The sequence below is a fragment of the Dermacentor andersoni genome, chromosome 10, assembly GCF_023375885.2.
Source record: "Dermacentor andersoni chromosome 10, qqDerAnde1_hic_scaffold, whole genome shotgun sequence".
Taxonomy (NCBI): Eukaryota; Metazoa; Arthropoda; class Arachnida; order Ixodida; family Ixodidae; genus Dermacentor; species Dermacentor andersoni.
This window is the reverse complement of record NC_092823.1, coordinates 40,129,790-40,145,762: the sequence shown is the minus strand read 5'-3', so window position 1 is coordinate 40,145,762 and position 15,973 is coordinate 40,129,790. Positions and strand designations below refer to the sequence as shown.

The following is a 15,973-nucleotide window of genomic DNA, read 5'->3' as shown; positions in this document are numbered from 1 at the left end:
CGTTAACGCGTGAAGTAGCACATTTCAAGTTAACTATATTCGCAAGCACTTACCCCTACATTTGCGCTCTGCAAATTTTCATAAATTTCGCAGGCTACGTCGCTTGTGCGCCCAAGCGAAAGACCAGTTGTTTCCAAACACGCTTTGCCCGGTAACAAGTCCCGCTTACCTGTTGCGTGGAAAACGTATTCAACCGAAAGTTAAAGTGTAACACGAGCAACGCGAGGTGCCAGGAAGCGCATACGAAACAAAGAGCGAAGAATGCAGTCTGAAAGGAGAAAGGTGAAACGTTCGACGTCTGCGCACAGCACACCAGATTCCGCGATCAACACCTGCTTCCGGTATCTCACAGCTCCGTCGCGGCTGCGCCAGCCAGAGCGCTCCCTGGAACCATCGCAATTCCGCATATCCCTCCGGCCAATCTTCCTCAAAGCCGTTTATTGCGCAAGGAACTCACACACACCGCGCACCCCACCACTCCTAAAGGCAGCGTGGGGATTGGGGGGGGGGGGGGCGGTTGCACCAAATACAGCCGTTCTTTCCGGGAAACGCCTCCTCTTAGCACTTTCGCGATCGCCGGTGCGCCCGGGTACGAAGTTTGGGATGCTTGGTGGAGAAGAGAGAAAGTGCGCAGAGTTCTTTTTTTCTTTTTTGAGGTAGTTCTCCTGCGACGTAGAGCCGCGGCCGACAAAGAAAACAACATAACGCGAAGCAGCATTCTGACGTCTCGGTTCGCCGACCACCGAAAGTGGCCCCGCATTGGACTTTGGGACGTGAAGAATGAAAGACGACGAGGAGGGTTGGCGGAGAAAGGGGGAGACGGTGGATTGACCTTTTCCCACCATCACGGGCCACCTGGCACTCATTCGAGGACCGCTATGCTGCCCGCGTCGAACGAGGTCAGAGCATTGGGCAACGGACGGCTGCGACGCGAGGGGAGAGCTCCGTGAGCATGTCGTGTGTTGTGGAACGGTCGGCACCACACGCCACCGTAGTACACACCTTATCTGTTGCTGCCATTTTCTTTTTCCCACTAAATTCCTGGTCAGTTCTCCACTTCTCAGTCTTTCTTGCACTGTGATCTTTTTCTTGTGGCTCACGGGTTTTTAGAACGCCAGCTTTACGCGAGATTGCTTGAAGGCCACCCGGTCCGTTATGACGCATCGCTGATTTTCTGCCGAGGTCCTTGCATTCGGCCCACGGAGACGATTGGAACACGCGACTTTGCGTTCAATAGGAACGAATGTTTAATGTGCCGACTCGGAGATTGAGAAGCAAAAAGAAAACCAGGCTGGCTTGCTTGGAACCAACCGAATTTGTTTCGACCCTGGGCTTTACTGGCAAAACTACCGCAGCCTGCTTCGTTCTGCGAATTTCGCGTGGGAGAAAGGCACGCTGAGTCGCCGCGCCGGCCTAGCTGAAGAAAGTTTCGCACGCGAAAAACTCACGCGAGAAGGTGAAATCGGGCCGTTAAGTGAAAAGCAGATGCAAGGTGGCACTGTGGTTACAAAGAGAAAAGAAGAGAAAAGAACCAAAGGTCACTCTGCGACGCCGGGAAACAACGACACATAGCGAAGACAACAAGCAAGGAGAAGCCCATGGAATCCGTTTTTCGTCATTTTTTTTTCTGTAGAGGCCTGGAAGTTGCCGGTCATGCGTTTCCGCTGCGCGATTGGGCAAAATATTGCCGACTTGCACGTTGCTACTCCTTCTTTTGCAACTCACCTCTGCAAGATGTTGCTTAATACATTAATATTTACTGTCCGGAGAAAATGCGAATGATTTCTCAAATGTATGGTATAACAAAACAAATTCTACGACACGGTCATTCATTTTCAATTACTCGTAATTCAGCCTTCATTTTGACATGAAAATGTCCTGTATCCCCGCTAACTACATAGTGAGAAATCATGAGTGTTCTTGAATACATATACAGAGCGTGTTTAATTATTTCTAGATGCCTAATTGTGGCAGGCAATGTTCCTTACAACTAAGCGCACATATCTTAGTCATGGTTAAGCCACCTCCTCACGTTTACGACAGTTAAGCCACGTTACTATAATTTGCATAAGCTGTGAAGTCACAGTCCGCTTTTGGAAAGCAGGATCTGTGAAGTGCACGCCAAAAATATGCATATGAACTTTTCCATAAGCGGGCATTTTCACTACACATTACGGGTCACTAATTCTATTTGGTATGCTCAGTTGAATGAGCATCCCAGTACGGTAGCATGTGTGCCCAATTGCCTGAATGTCAAGGGGACATACGGTATATTATCAAAGCCAATCTTTGGTAGTGCTTTCGTCTAAACCTTATTTCGTAGATAGATTGGACAACTCTTGAAATTGTCGTGAATGAATGGAACCCAACGACAACAGTGGATTTAGAAGAGCTGATAGGGTAAGGAAGGCCTTGGGGCGGTCTTAAAGAGAACAGTGTGAATTTTAGGTCAGCTATTATTATTCAGTTTCACTACATAAAGAAGGTCTCATAACGTGCCGCATATGACGCTTCGGTACTGTGTGCACTGTGCTTCCTGAAATTTCGAGCCTCGTGTTTTGGTATCAAAGGTCACACTTGTATTACAGCAGTCGCTCAGGAGTGTAGCCAAGCGACGAAATTCTCTTACGACGCCATCATGCTCAACAATTATGCTTGCAAATCGCTTCTACCGTATTATTCGCTGCCTGCAGCTTTCAGCGCTCATGAGTTTTAGTCAATGATATCTCGCGTCCAAGTGCTACGAAAAGTAAGCACTGTAAAATCTTCGAAATTAGTTGTACCTACCTTCATTTCGATCACGTGATTTACACATTTCACCAGTACTGTGTCCGAGGAAAATAGCTTTCTATACAGTTTGACACGCGTTTGTGCTACTTGTCGAGGTCGCTTACACAAAACTTTCCTCAACATAAGTATGAACTTAAAGGAACCCCTCCGAACGTTACAGCCTTTTATGCTGTCGCGTGCACATTGCTTCGGCTTTTACACAGTGAGAACAGGAAAACTGGTGCCCAGTGCCCCGTAAAAGTCCCCTCTAAATCATCTCACCAGAACATGTATGCAGAAGAAGCGCTTAGCCGTAGATGCTAGCCCTTGAAGCCGAGACCGTATCCGCCGAAGCCACCGTAGCCACCATATCCAAGCCCGTATCCACCATAACCGAAGTAAGGCGCCGCCCTCTGGTTGTCGAAGTAGTAGGTGCGGCCTATGCCAAATCCAAGTCCGTAGCCACCGTAGCCACCGTAGCCGCCATAGCCACCGTAGCCCAAGCCGTAACCTCCGTATCCACCATAGCCAATGCCGTAGCCGGCTGAGGTCAGAGCCACAAGGGCAAGAACGACAAGGAGACACACCTGCGTTTAGGAGCATTCACTGAAACAAACCTCTTGAAGACATGCACACTATAGGCAAAAGCTGAGGCACACTACATAAGAAGGGATTCGTATTTTCTTATCTGTGGTTTCACGGATGACGTTCTGGTGACTGTGGCAAATTTCAGACTACTAGTGATTCATCGCAGGTATCGAACATGCGAAGAATCAGATTTGTGTGATGTCATTAAGAAGATACGAAATGATGGACGGCCTCACTTCTAGTTGATCTTAAATGCAATCCCAGCAGAATCATTATAAGGAGCCCAACAGTTCAGCGGTTATTGCGCCAGTGTCTGAAACCTCGCAGAGAAAATTAGATGAGATTTTTTGTCCTGGCCAATCGTTGCATGGTGCAAAAAATTTTGTACATGGAAGGTGATGTTAAGCAACTGATATTGCCGACGGCTTAACTGTCAAGTTATATAAAAAGCTACAAGGAGGACCCTACAGAAACTACCACTTGGGCAGTTTTCCCTCAGTGCCTAGCTTTCTCTTCAACTCCCCCGAAAGTACGTATCCAAGAACAATATACATGTTCCCGTAACGGCCACTTACAGTGACTTTCATATTGATATCCTTTCTGTCCTGGTGACGGCGAGTCTCTGTGCTATTCAGCCAAGTGTGAGAGCCTTATATACGGGAACACGCCCTGCGGATACGTCACGTGTTCTTGACGACACGAGTTAATGGCAACATGCAAAAAAGCAAAACATGCGCCCTCACCATCACAAGATGACATTTTTCAAGGGTCACGCAGTCCACGAAGAGTTCTGTCCCGTTCCCTGGGGCTTCAGCGTCCACCATTTCGTTTTTTTTTTTTGCTCATTTGGTTGCTCTAGCTTGAAGCCTTCCAGCCCAAATTCCGCTTGGGCTGACAAGGCTTAAGCTGGGTCACCGGGCACCTCTGCGATGCTGAAAGAGCAAAAGAAACAAATGATTCCGCTGCCGGAACAACCGGCGACACACATTCTAGTGTAAGAAGCCAATTTTGTGCTCCACAGTGTCTTACCATGATTGTTCGCGATGACTGTGTCCTTCTAAAGGCGTAGCAGTTTGTTGTACTTTCCCGCTTGCAGCTGTACTTCTTTTTCCGATTTCGTTTTTCTTCGCACGCTTGCAGGGTTAACGAGCCGGCCATTTGGCTGAACGTTGGGCCAGGCTCCTGGAATGCGGAGTGAGCTAGCAACTCGCAACGGCCCGTGGGCGCACGGTATGACTGGCATTATGGTCAAGGCCTCAATTGGGCTCAGTGGCCGGCAGCTGTAACGTAACTGAAGCGGTGAAAAGTAGGAGGGACCGCACATTTTGCTTCGTCGTTAGGCTACTTTCTCCAAGTTTCATTTCGGCGAACCGGGAGGATATTTAAAGGAAGTAACACGATCGGACGGTGTCGGATCACATTCATGATTTCTCGTTGCCCGAGAGGACGCGTCATACCATAACCCCCTAGTGAAGGCTACTATTGTTTTTACATGCGCTACTATTTTCATGTTGTTCTACAGAAATGTCGAAGAAACGTATTGCTCACCTGCTGATTTCAGCGAAGGAAACTAGATACAGTTTGTGGTTGCTCCGTCCGGGATTTTCAGCTGCGCGTTCTGTGATGAAATTGGGGTGCACATTGTTTTTTGAACACTATAATTTGGAATAAAAAGCGAAATTCAGTAAAAACAACTACTCGAACAGACAGGCCCGCTATTTATAAAAGGCACCGTTCGCCGGATAATTCTCCTTCGCCTGAATTTTCTTTTAATAATGTAAGTGATTCGTGAATTTCACAGCCAAAATTTTATTTGTCTCCGCTGCGTTCTGTTTTAAAATTCTGCGCGTCAGTGCTTCCTGATATCGGTGCTCATGCCGATACGTTATCAGGAACATGCAACCAGATGCCGAACGCGATTACTTCAGCTTCAAGTTTTACGAAGAAATGTTGGTGTGCCGAAGTCGCAGACGACTGTTGTTTATATTACGAATACTCGGAATATATCAGTGAAGCAATTATGTTCACGGAGAAAATTTCTGTGGCAATAAAAGAAAAGCTAAGGAGACAAAGGTGTGTACGACTAAGAGCACTTCTAAATTTATCCCAAATTCTCAGTCGCGCTAGCTTAAGCTGGGCAACAAAAAATATAAACTGATTTTTTATTATTAGAATTATGAACAAAATGAAACACTCAATGGCCTGTGACTTCTTTCAACGCTTTTGTGTTCCGCGTTTGGGATGAACGCGGAACTGACACGCGTGGAAGGTAGGCTGATTTCGTGTCTGTTCCAAGAAGCTTAAAGTGCTGCCACATGCTGTGCCACTACATGGCGCACTAACACACGTACAGAAGCTCCCCTCCTGCAGCTTTCCTTCCATTGCCATATAACGTTTTCCGAGATCCTGCTGACAAATTTCTAGATTTAGGAAACCGTAATTACGTCTCAATAAGTGCACAAACCACGCTTGTCAGGATCGTGGTTTATCACAAGCCCATCAGGTATGGGCTTTCGCAGCATAGCAAAAAATGTATGCGATGGTGTGAATAAGAAAATGTGTAGTGGCGTGCAATACAAAAGATACAATAACCATGCAGTTGTTTGGATAGGGAAACGTGGTAGACGCGGGCCGATGATTGTGCGGTGGGATGAAATGAGAAAATTATCAGGCATTGGTTTGAGTCAGCTCACGCAAGACAGGCCTAACAGGAGATCGCTGGGAGAAGCCTTAGTCCTGCAGTGAAATTAAGATGAGGCTGGCGGTGTTGATCGATCCCGGTTTTATCAGTTTTTTTGCAAGCGAGTGCGCTATCACTGTCGTCCTCACCAATGACTGCCAACACAAACCGGTTGCCCAGTTTCACGCCTGCTTTTGAGACAAAATGCATTTATTTTCCTATGCACAGACTGTACAACGACTTCTAGGGTTTCTCCGCATAGAAGTGTCAACCGAAGCCTTAGCCATGATAGCCGTGACCACCGTATCCGCCGTGTCCATAGCCGCCATGTCCATGACCTCCATATCCTCCGTGGCCGTAACCTCCGTGACCGTAGCCACCATGTCCGTGATGGGCACGTTGGTTGTCAAAGAAGTGCGTGATGCCGTGGCTGTACCCGCCATGGCCGTGCCCACCATAGCCGCCGTGTCCACCATAACCTCCGTGCCCACCATGTCCACCATATCCATGGTATCCAGCATTGGACCCAACGAAAGCAAAGGCGAGGAGAACAGCGCTGCAAATCTGTCGAAATTAAAGCGGATGACTTTTTAATCACCATGAATCGGCAATATAGAATGTAGGGATAACAGTGCAGCTCTGAATAGCTGCCTCACTCTGTAATACAAGGGTCAGCTCGCTTTGATAGTTTCTTATAAATTGAGGTTGGCAATCTTTCCCAATTGGGCCAATTAAGAATCTCCTCAAGGGACAGGGATATTATATGTTTCCTTCTGCTTTCTCACGTCGTATACTATATTCAGCAATAATCTTGACCTACTACATATGTACAACTTAATTTTCACACGTATCTCCGTGTTCCTAACATAACTGATGCACTTAGTATAATCCTAATGTTGTCAACATCGATATAGTTCTAGAGTATCATGCAGCAATACGAACACAATTCTTTAAACCTTACGCCTTCAACAAGCCCATCACAGCACAACATTGTGTTTAATCGTAGTTAGAAAATCGAAATCTAAACACTTCAAAAGCTTCACAGGAAGAAGGAGACTTGAAGCGATGCATACTGGACGAATAAAGGGAGCCTCGGGCTGGTGAGAACGTCGCCCTTGCAAGCGACCACGGCTACATCTATTTACTGTTGTTGTTCACCAGTGTCCTGGTGCAAACCACTTTTTGGGATCGGCCGCGAATTGGGTGATAACGGAGTTCACAAAAATTACTAATTTTGATTAATATAATTTCAAGCAAAACGCTCAACGGGAACTTCTGTAGATTAAAGGTTCCGTGGTATAGACTTGAAACATTGTATCTGCACGTTACAAAATATGTAAATGTTAATTACAAACCAAAAGCAAAACAGAAGATTTTTACATTGAATTCCTTTTGTTTCGCGTAGTAAATTGCTGGGGCCATCGCAAATGTCCTGTGGCTAAAATCCAGTTTCACAACACCAATGTAAAAGACCAACGGAATGTTCAAATTCAAGCCAAGCTGTCGGGAAGGCTCTTTCAGAAACCTTTTCCTTTGAACTTTAAAACGGCGACATGCTAAAATGAAATGCTATATGAAGCGGTAGACCTAGCGTCGTCGTCTCAACAGTTGTTGAACACGTGGCTCACATCCTCAACGTAGAATTCGCCAAGAAATGGGTGGGTTATTCCAAGATTTAATGAAAAATAATCTTTTGCGACTGATATTGAGCAAATCATGCTGAAAGGTGAAATTAAACGCTAGAATTAAAGCAATAATACCAAGAAGAAGCAATATTTATTCACTGATAAGAACAAACACACAAAACGAGAAATACTTAACAGAACCATTCGGTTGGACTCAATAAAAAATTCCTGGACAGTGCAGCAAGCATTCCTGTAGCTGAATTCCAGAGCGCAGGACCCAAAGGAACGAATTGCGGCTTCTGCCAAGTCCACGTAAAGCTTTCGAAGAGACAGCGAATAAGAAGCTGCTGGCTGTGTTGATGAACTTCTTCCTCGTCTCATCTGCTGCGCTTTCGAATACCTCGCGGCAGTGCCGTTCCGCCTACTCTCCTTCTAAAGCGCAGCGTCGGAAGTGAGAACTATGCACAAAAGTTACGAAGCCAACGTTTCGACAATAAAGCCCTTGTCAGCGCTTGACGAAGAAAATTCTCTCGTCGAAGCAATTTGCTCCAGGCTGAGGTTTTTCCTTGTTCACACACCGCTCGTCACTTAGTGTCGAGAGCTTTCTCTTGTTGATTCACCCAATATAAAGGCCCTTTCCTTTGTGAAGACCTTCAGTTAGTTTGTTCACGTCTAACGATGAAACAATCGCGCAAGTAGTTTGTTTTTATCAATACATCACCCTTTTGATAAGCTTTATACGCGAGCATATATGATATCGATTTGTTCGGAACTATTCACACCTGCCTTACATTGAACCAAAAATGTTTGCTCTTTGTATTTTTTTTCCTGCATATATAGCTATAGAATTTGCATTAGACACGAACAAGACAAAGCGTCGCTTGATGATGAAACGCAAACCACCAAACTTGTCGGATTAATCTCCCGAACACCCTACGGTGTGAAATCAGGAATCACGTGAGCAAAATCAAATATCGACGTAAAAAACGGAGAGCGTAAGGATTGCCGCTGCCCTAATTTCACTCGCCGGGGACTTTCAATGTAAAAAAAAAAAGGCGCTCCCAGTTTAAGAGCTAAGTGCTCTCGTTTCAACAGCTAAGCTTCATCAACAAACACCGGTGCAATCACCAGGAGACAGCAACAAAAAATTGCAGTAACACGCATAACGTAACGAAGCGCTGTACGGTTACCCAAGCACATCTAGGGTTCCCGTTTCTAGAAGACTCACCCCTCCCCAGCCCCGCTCGTATTCGTCGTGCAAAGAGATTTTGGCTGAGGGGAAGTTCTCCGGCAGTTCCTGTTTGTTCCGCACAAACCCGGCTGCCGGGATCGTCTTCGGGTGGCAATGGGTCTCGAAGTGCAGGGAAGTGCAGAGCAGTAGGGGGTAGGTGAATGGGGGGGAGGCGGAGGTGGGGGGGGGTGGGGTTGGCATTTCACGGGCCCGTAATGGACTCTTTCGTCGCGTCACCTATTCTGAAGCACTCGCTCGTCCGAACCACTCTAGTCGGTTTAGCCGGTTATTTGAAAAAGGAAATCGAACTCTCCTTCTGCGTGAGCTACGAGAAGCTTTGCGAAGTGTGAGGGAATGCGGGCAGTTAAAGGTGCTCCCCCGTTCTCTTGGGAAAGCACTCTACACTTCGTGTGAATGGGCTGCAAAACAAAGGCGAAGCGTGGGACGTGGAAGTTTCAAAACGGACAAAAAGAAATTCGAGGGCAGAAAGGTAGTGGCCCTTTGTTTCAGCAAGCATCGGCAACTGCAGGCCGAGGGCTGTAATGTCCGAAGAAGGTATTGAATGTCGCGCGGAGAAGTATTTATGCGCTGAAACCTAACGACGCCCTACTGCTACCCCTAAATCAACTTGTGTGATGTTTAAACTAACTTCCTAATAGGAACAAAGGAAGAACGAACTATTGGCTGTCTTTAAAGCACTGAAAAATAATTTAGAGCTCCAATTTTTATTAAAATAAAAAGCAACAAGAAAAACATTAGAATCGTGTCATTTCTTCACAACGTTCAAAGAACGTTGTCTATTGTGTGTTTAATTTAATTTCGCAGTCCCTGTTATGCCTAAATTAGAGAGCTTTGTGGAAAAAATAAAATAACGAATAAATGCGACTAAATAAAGATCAGATGCGAAATATTACTACAACATATTACATGTTACTAAAGATATATTTACTGCAATGACATTTAAACGAGCGATCCCGTGATGCCACTTAGGCTACGACGTACTGTGGGTATGTTGGAACACCTTCACAACTTCGAACAAAATCTACAATCTTATCATCCTTGCACAAAGTTGAAAGAAAGCTTTTCATTGAATGCTCGAGTTTATTTCAGAGTCACCGTTATGCCTCAATTAGAGAGCTATATTCGGGTTGTTATTGAACAGTCACTGTTATGTAATTTATTGGGAACAGTGGGTATGGGATAAATAAAAATATGAATAAACATAAGCAAAAGGAATCATCAGAATTCCTCCAAACGTTACTAGCGCCATTGCGTATAACTGATAAAGCACTGCTAACACCGTGGTACCGTGGGGTCGAGTCCCCCCCCCCTCCCCCCCCCCCCCCCAAAGAAACGCCTTCTACTACTTTTGATACTACTGTTACCACTGCTACCGCTACTGCTGATACTGCTGCCAGCACTACAGCGGACGTTTAAAAAAAGGACGCACACCCAAGGTGAATGCATGAATTTTAGTGCAAATGCATACTTTACATGTGGCCTTCAGACTTTCCAGTTTTAATCGCGAAACATTTAAAGGTACCAGCCTACAGTGTGTTTCGCAAATTGCCGGTGACAAATTTCTTCGGACCGTTACAGTAAATCATCAGCGACTTTCGGGACATCTTCGCACACAAATAGTATTCTTACCAACCGCATAAAAATCACTGAGATGCTAAAATTTCAACATCTGCATGTCCTTTCGCCTGAGAAAGCAACGAGCTGTCCGGATACGTTTTCCCTAATAATGCAGAGAGGGTGCGTAATTGAATGACAGTCATTGACTGCAAACGGGTATCTCACGAATTTGTTGTCAAAGAAAATCATCATACTTAGGCCACCGTCTTGATGTCACCACCGTCCCCCCGACCCCCTCCTCCTCCTATGTCCCATTCACTACGTTCTGATTGCTTACCGACGGAAAGGTGTCTGACTAGCTCGAAAACTTGCGGAGCCTTCTTTAACTCATGCACCCCAAATACAACAAGCAGTTAGAGAAGGCCCACCGCACGAAACATGAAATATCATCTCCTAGCTTCCATTTTGTTCTCCAACGGTGTTTTCAACTACCGGCATCATAAAATCTATGCTAGGCGCCAAGCAACTGTCCGATACAGAATCTCCTGACTCATGGGAGTCTGCACGCGAGCGTTGCGCCTTTCCTTATCGACACCTAAAGGTTACTCAGCGTTAGCATTCCTGTGCGTTGCGTATCCCTATACCAGCATTTCAACGCACAAGGCACCTCATGTCGGCGTGTCTGCGTGAACAGGTATGGAAACATCCATGCCGCCGCGCTCGAAGGCGTCTGCGCGTGAGGCGTTCCTGCATCTTTATTCGAGAATACTTCCTCTATCTCATAATTTCAAGTATACTTCAAGTTTTTTTTTTCTTGTACATTATATTTCACAAAATTTGCGTAGGTTCATTGGCCGCTGCGGCCGTTACACCTCATTCTAATATGCACGGTGCTCAAGGCACCGAAAACCTTATTGGCGATTGATCGAACAAATCGCGGGGTTGACCGTCCCGCGCCGTGAGAGGCACTACATGTGTTAGACTGTACAACTACCAGAAATTGTTTTGACCGCCTGAGGTAGGTTAACGGGCGCGGGCACATTTAAAGTCCGCCCCTATCTCAGTGCGGCCTCCGCGGGCTGGCATCGAACCCACGACCTCGCGCTTAGCCGCAGAACGCCAAAGCCACTCTGCCACTAAGCCACCTACAGAATTCGCGCTCCCTTTGTGAGCAAAAGAGTTATGCAGATCCAACGCATATTTTGTATTAATTAATGTAAAGCGGAGCTTTCGCAAAGCTGTTAACGAAACGCTATAAATCTGGCCATTTCATTACTGCGTCTTTGGCGTGAAGGAAACTGAGGCGCGAGCATGTGCTCTCGAACACGCGGCCGTGGGACAACTTTAATATATTGGCTTGTATTTCTTCATTTCTTCTTATTTGTTTTAAGCGTACCGCCCTCTTGTTGCTCGATCCTCCTTTGTGGGTGTGCGCCATAGCATGGGAATAGTCATCATCATCGTCAACAAGCGGTGATTATCTAAATAAGCTAGTTGGCGTTGCCACAGTGGAAGCACACTTGCGACTGGGGCCTCACGGTTGAAGGATATGGCTGCTGTTCGGAATGGAAGGGGGAATTTCCACCACCGTCGGACACGTAATTCAATTTTCGTTTTGTGAGCTATTCGCCAGGATAGCAGCAGCACCCACCCAGCCAGCAGCCATGGTCAGGAAACAGTCGAGAAATACCTAGAAGAAACCGGTCTAACATGCTCGCCCAAAAAATCTGAGCTGTTGCTGTGCAGACTAACGCTAAAGGGGTGACCTCCCAAGAACCACAACGTACAAACCTACAAAGACATACAACTCAAGACCGAAGATGGACAGCCCATATCGAAGGTCGAGAAGATAAGGGTGTTTGGAATGATCATAGAAGCAAAGGGCACCAACGGAGAAACTATTCGCAAAATCAAAGCCAAGGTTTCTCAGACGATGCGACTGATCAAGAGAATCACCAACAGGCACGAGGGAATGAAAGAAGCAAGCGTCATGAGAATCATCCAGGCGTTCGTCATAAGTCAGATCACGTATGTGGCGGTATACCACAGATGGTGCGCCGCAGGAAAGAAGAAGCTAGACGGTCTGATTAGGAAGATATATAAACAAGCGATTGGACTCATGCTAAGCACGAGCACAGCAAAACGCCTAGAGCTGGGACTGCACAACACGCTAGAGGAGTAAATAGAAGCTCAGCGTAAAGCGCAATACGAACGCTTCTCCAAGAAGATGGCGGGCAGACACATCCTAGATAAATTAGGGATCCCCTACCACACACAACACGGAGACAAACGGAACATACCCAAGTAAATAAGGGCCAAACTCGCGGTACCCCCCTTATCCAAGAATATGCACCCCGTATACCACGAGGGCAGGAGAAAAAGCAGGGCAAGGAACATGGCTAAGAACTACGGAAGGAACAAGGATGCGGTCTTTGTAGACGCTGCACGTTACAAACACAAACGCAGCCTTGTCGAAGCAGCACTTAACCACAACAGACAATGCTGCACAAGCTTGATTATTAACACGACACGCATCGAAACGGCGGAGGAAGCGGCTATAGCGTCAGCCATAGCACAAACCAAAGCATTCTATATAATCAGCGATTTCCAGACGGCAGTACGCACCTTCGTGACAGCCGGATATCAGCTGAGGCCCTCAACATACTCAGAAAAGGCAAACCAACAAGAGAAGACAGATGCGTCTAAATCCTATGGATACCAGCCCACACCATCGACTCAACGGGAGAGGACAACCCTAACGCGGTGGCACACAACGTAGCTCGAGGACTGACTTTGCGAGCTGCGACGAAAGTAGAGCCCTCGACAGGGCCCTCCGAAGTATGGGTATGGGAAGACAGAATGATCAGGTCCAATGACATCACCAACCATTACAAGATGCAAAGATACACTTATCCACCACCCCATCCCCTACTCACTAGATCGCAAGCTGTCCAGTGGCAACAACTACAAACCAAATCATACAAGAGCCCGATACTAATGCACGATATTTATCCAGACATATACAAAACAGATAGATGCAAAGTGTGTGGCACCAGAGCCACGCTAGGACACATGCTATGGGAATGCCAGAAAGTAATACAAGACAATGCCACCGAAGCCTCCATCGACAGCCTCCGCGCGCGATGGAAGGCCGCGCTGCTCAGCTCGAACCTGGAAGACCAACTCTGGGCAGTCCAGCGGGCCAAGGAAGCCGCCGAGAGGCAAAAACTCTTGGCCGTAACCTAGGCGGGTGCTCCAGTCCATCAACTCGCCGGACGCGAAGCGTTCTGATTCGAAATAAAGTTTTCTCACTCACTCATTCACAATGAAAGTTTCGCTCTCGTACCAGCGTACGCCATCTGGCTCTTAACCTACTGACGTTATACATTAGCCACGGCCATACACCATGCCTGACGTAAGCTTGGTCCAGCTCGGCTCAAGGCTGCTCCGAAGCCCGTATAGACGAAACGGAAAGCATTAGTTTTTACAGCGAGGCGGCTTACGGCTAGGATTTCGTGAAATTTTCACGTGAGCAAAAAATATCACCATCAGCAATGGCTCGTGTCACTGCTCGCGCGTTCGTCGTCGTCGTCTTCTTCCACAGCTGGATCCGCTGGCGCTCATCATGCCAGAGTTTCCACAGTTCCCGTCCCTCTGCGAACGCGCTCACGGCACTGGCCCACTGCCAGTCGGTGCGGCGATTTCGGTTTCAAATTATCTGCCTCAATATAACGCGAAATGAAAACACGAATGTTTATAACGAATGCAAATAACGAAGGTATAACACGATTGAACGCGAATGTATCAAAATAAATGTGTGTGCGTACCTTTCGTCACGATGACCACCAATCAAGGCAATAAATGTGTTCGTACCTTTGTTCAAAATTACCTGCCATGCCACCTCTCTGTCGTGTGCTACACAGCTTCGCTGGTCATCCGCCTTCACAGAGTCGAATGGCTCATGACTTTTTTCCTACTACTAAAGTCGTCGCCTCGGAAGTACAAGATCGCGCACCTTAGGAAGGCTATAGATTCGGCAATTTCACTTACGAGAAACTTCATGATAACTCCTGCCGTGGCTCGGGTGTTGCTCGAAAGTCTGCGCCCGCTGCAAGAACGGCTTCAAGTTTATATACTGGCAGTGCACCATTAGCTGAGAACAGGATCAATCGCGTCCGATTCGCTGTCGCGTGGACAAAAGAGGCGTGTTTGGTTTTTGTTCGTGTTCGACTAAAAGCTTTTGGTCGCAGTCGACCGGGTACAGCTGACCGAAAGTGCAAGGCACACGAAAAAGAAGAGACAAACGCGTCGTTCTGCTTGGACGAAGACGAAACAAGCGAGGGGAAAAGACCGCTTCTTTTTCTTTTGCAAGGCTGGTTGCGTCAGCACCGGGCAGTTCATCTTGGTACTGCAAGGCTCGATACATTGTAGCCGTCGAAAACCCTGTAGCAGCACACCTCCAGCACTTCAAGTACACAACGATTATTGAGCCGAAATATCGTAGCCAGGCACAGACGGCTGCTACGCAAGTACGCCGTACTCAAGATGAGTTTTTGAAGCAAGCGCTCGTCATAGGAATCAAAGACGATCATTTCTTTAGTGCAGTGCATGTATTCACCAGCCGAGAGGCAGCGCCCTGTTCCAGTTGATGGAGTCGAAAAAGCATTTCCACTTAACGCTTGTTCTAGCATATTGGAGGAAAAACTACAAGTATCGTCTTTGGCGGGAATTTAAGTTGGCTTTTTATCTGAACGCCAGTAAGCATTCCTACCTCTTAAGCGTTGCGGTGGATGCCCTTAAAAAGGCGCATCGGAACGCAAAGGTGGTTGTCGATGCTTAAGCAAGGCGCAAAAAAGGTGCTGGCAAAGTAAATCCGTTATGATGTTACGGGGACGGTGAGGGTCGAATATGGAATAAAAAGTGTTGTCTTGCAGTTCGATGACAATGCAGCTAAGACGTTTCTGGGTTTAAACGCGCGACGCTGTCGTCGTGCGAGAATGACGGAACTGTTTTTTAGCATTGTTGCACAACAAACTTTAACCAGTCATGGTAACTTTGAACCATGAACATGACGTTTCAACATCGAGAGGAAAGAGCGCTGGGACGGTGCACTTCCTAAAAGAAATATGAAGAATGAGGCATAGTTAAACTGCGTAACTTAATATGGAGACCGTTATGCCTAGTTCGTTCAACAAAATTATTACGCCGTACGCTAGATGTCAGCTTGAGGGATGCCAAATCATAATAAAACACCTATACAACGTGATATAACACATCCACGCTTATCTACAAAAAAAAAAAACCTGGCCAATATGACGCCGACCACAGACTTTTCTTGACCAAGCATTGGCTTCCAGGTCTTCACTCTGAAGCTAAGCTGCTCGGAGCATTTTGTTAATTAACGAAGTATTTACCGCAAGACTAGACTACATGTATACCTAACGCTCATACCGACGAAATGCACCTAGGCAAGCTTCTTTAAAACGAAGCTTTCTTTGCTAA

The 15,973-nt window shown here is 46.7% G+C and overlaps 2 long non-coding RNA genes across 2 annotated transcripts; one reads left to right on the top strand and one right to left on the bottom strand.

Annotated features, from left to right (window-relative positions):
* The first annotated feature begins 812 nt into the window (after window positions 1-812).
* On the top strand, window positions 813-6,343 carry LOC129381963 (uncharacterized). The gene is made up of 3 exons (XR_008610034.2): window positions 813-899; window positions 4,498-4,587; window positions 6,266-6,343. It is a non-coding gene; the product is annotated as an uncharacterized lncRNA (long non-coding RNA).
* LOC129381962 (uncharacterized) lies at window positions 6,230-14,579 on the bottom strand. Its single transcript, XR_008610033.1, has 2 exons — window positions 14,522-14,579; window positions 6,230-6,601 (listed from the first exon to the last, which is right to left on the bottom strand). It is a non-coding gene; the product is annotated as an uncharacterized lncRNA (long non-coding RNA).
* Between the last annotated feature and the right edge of the window lie 1,394 nt (window positions 14,580-15,973).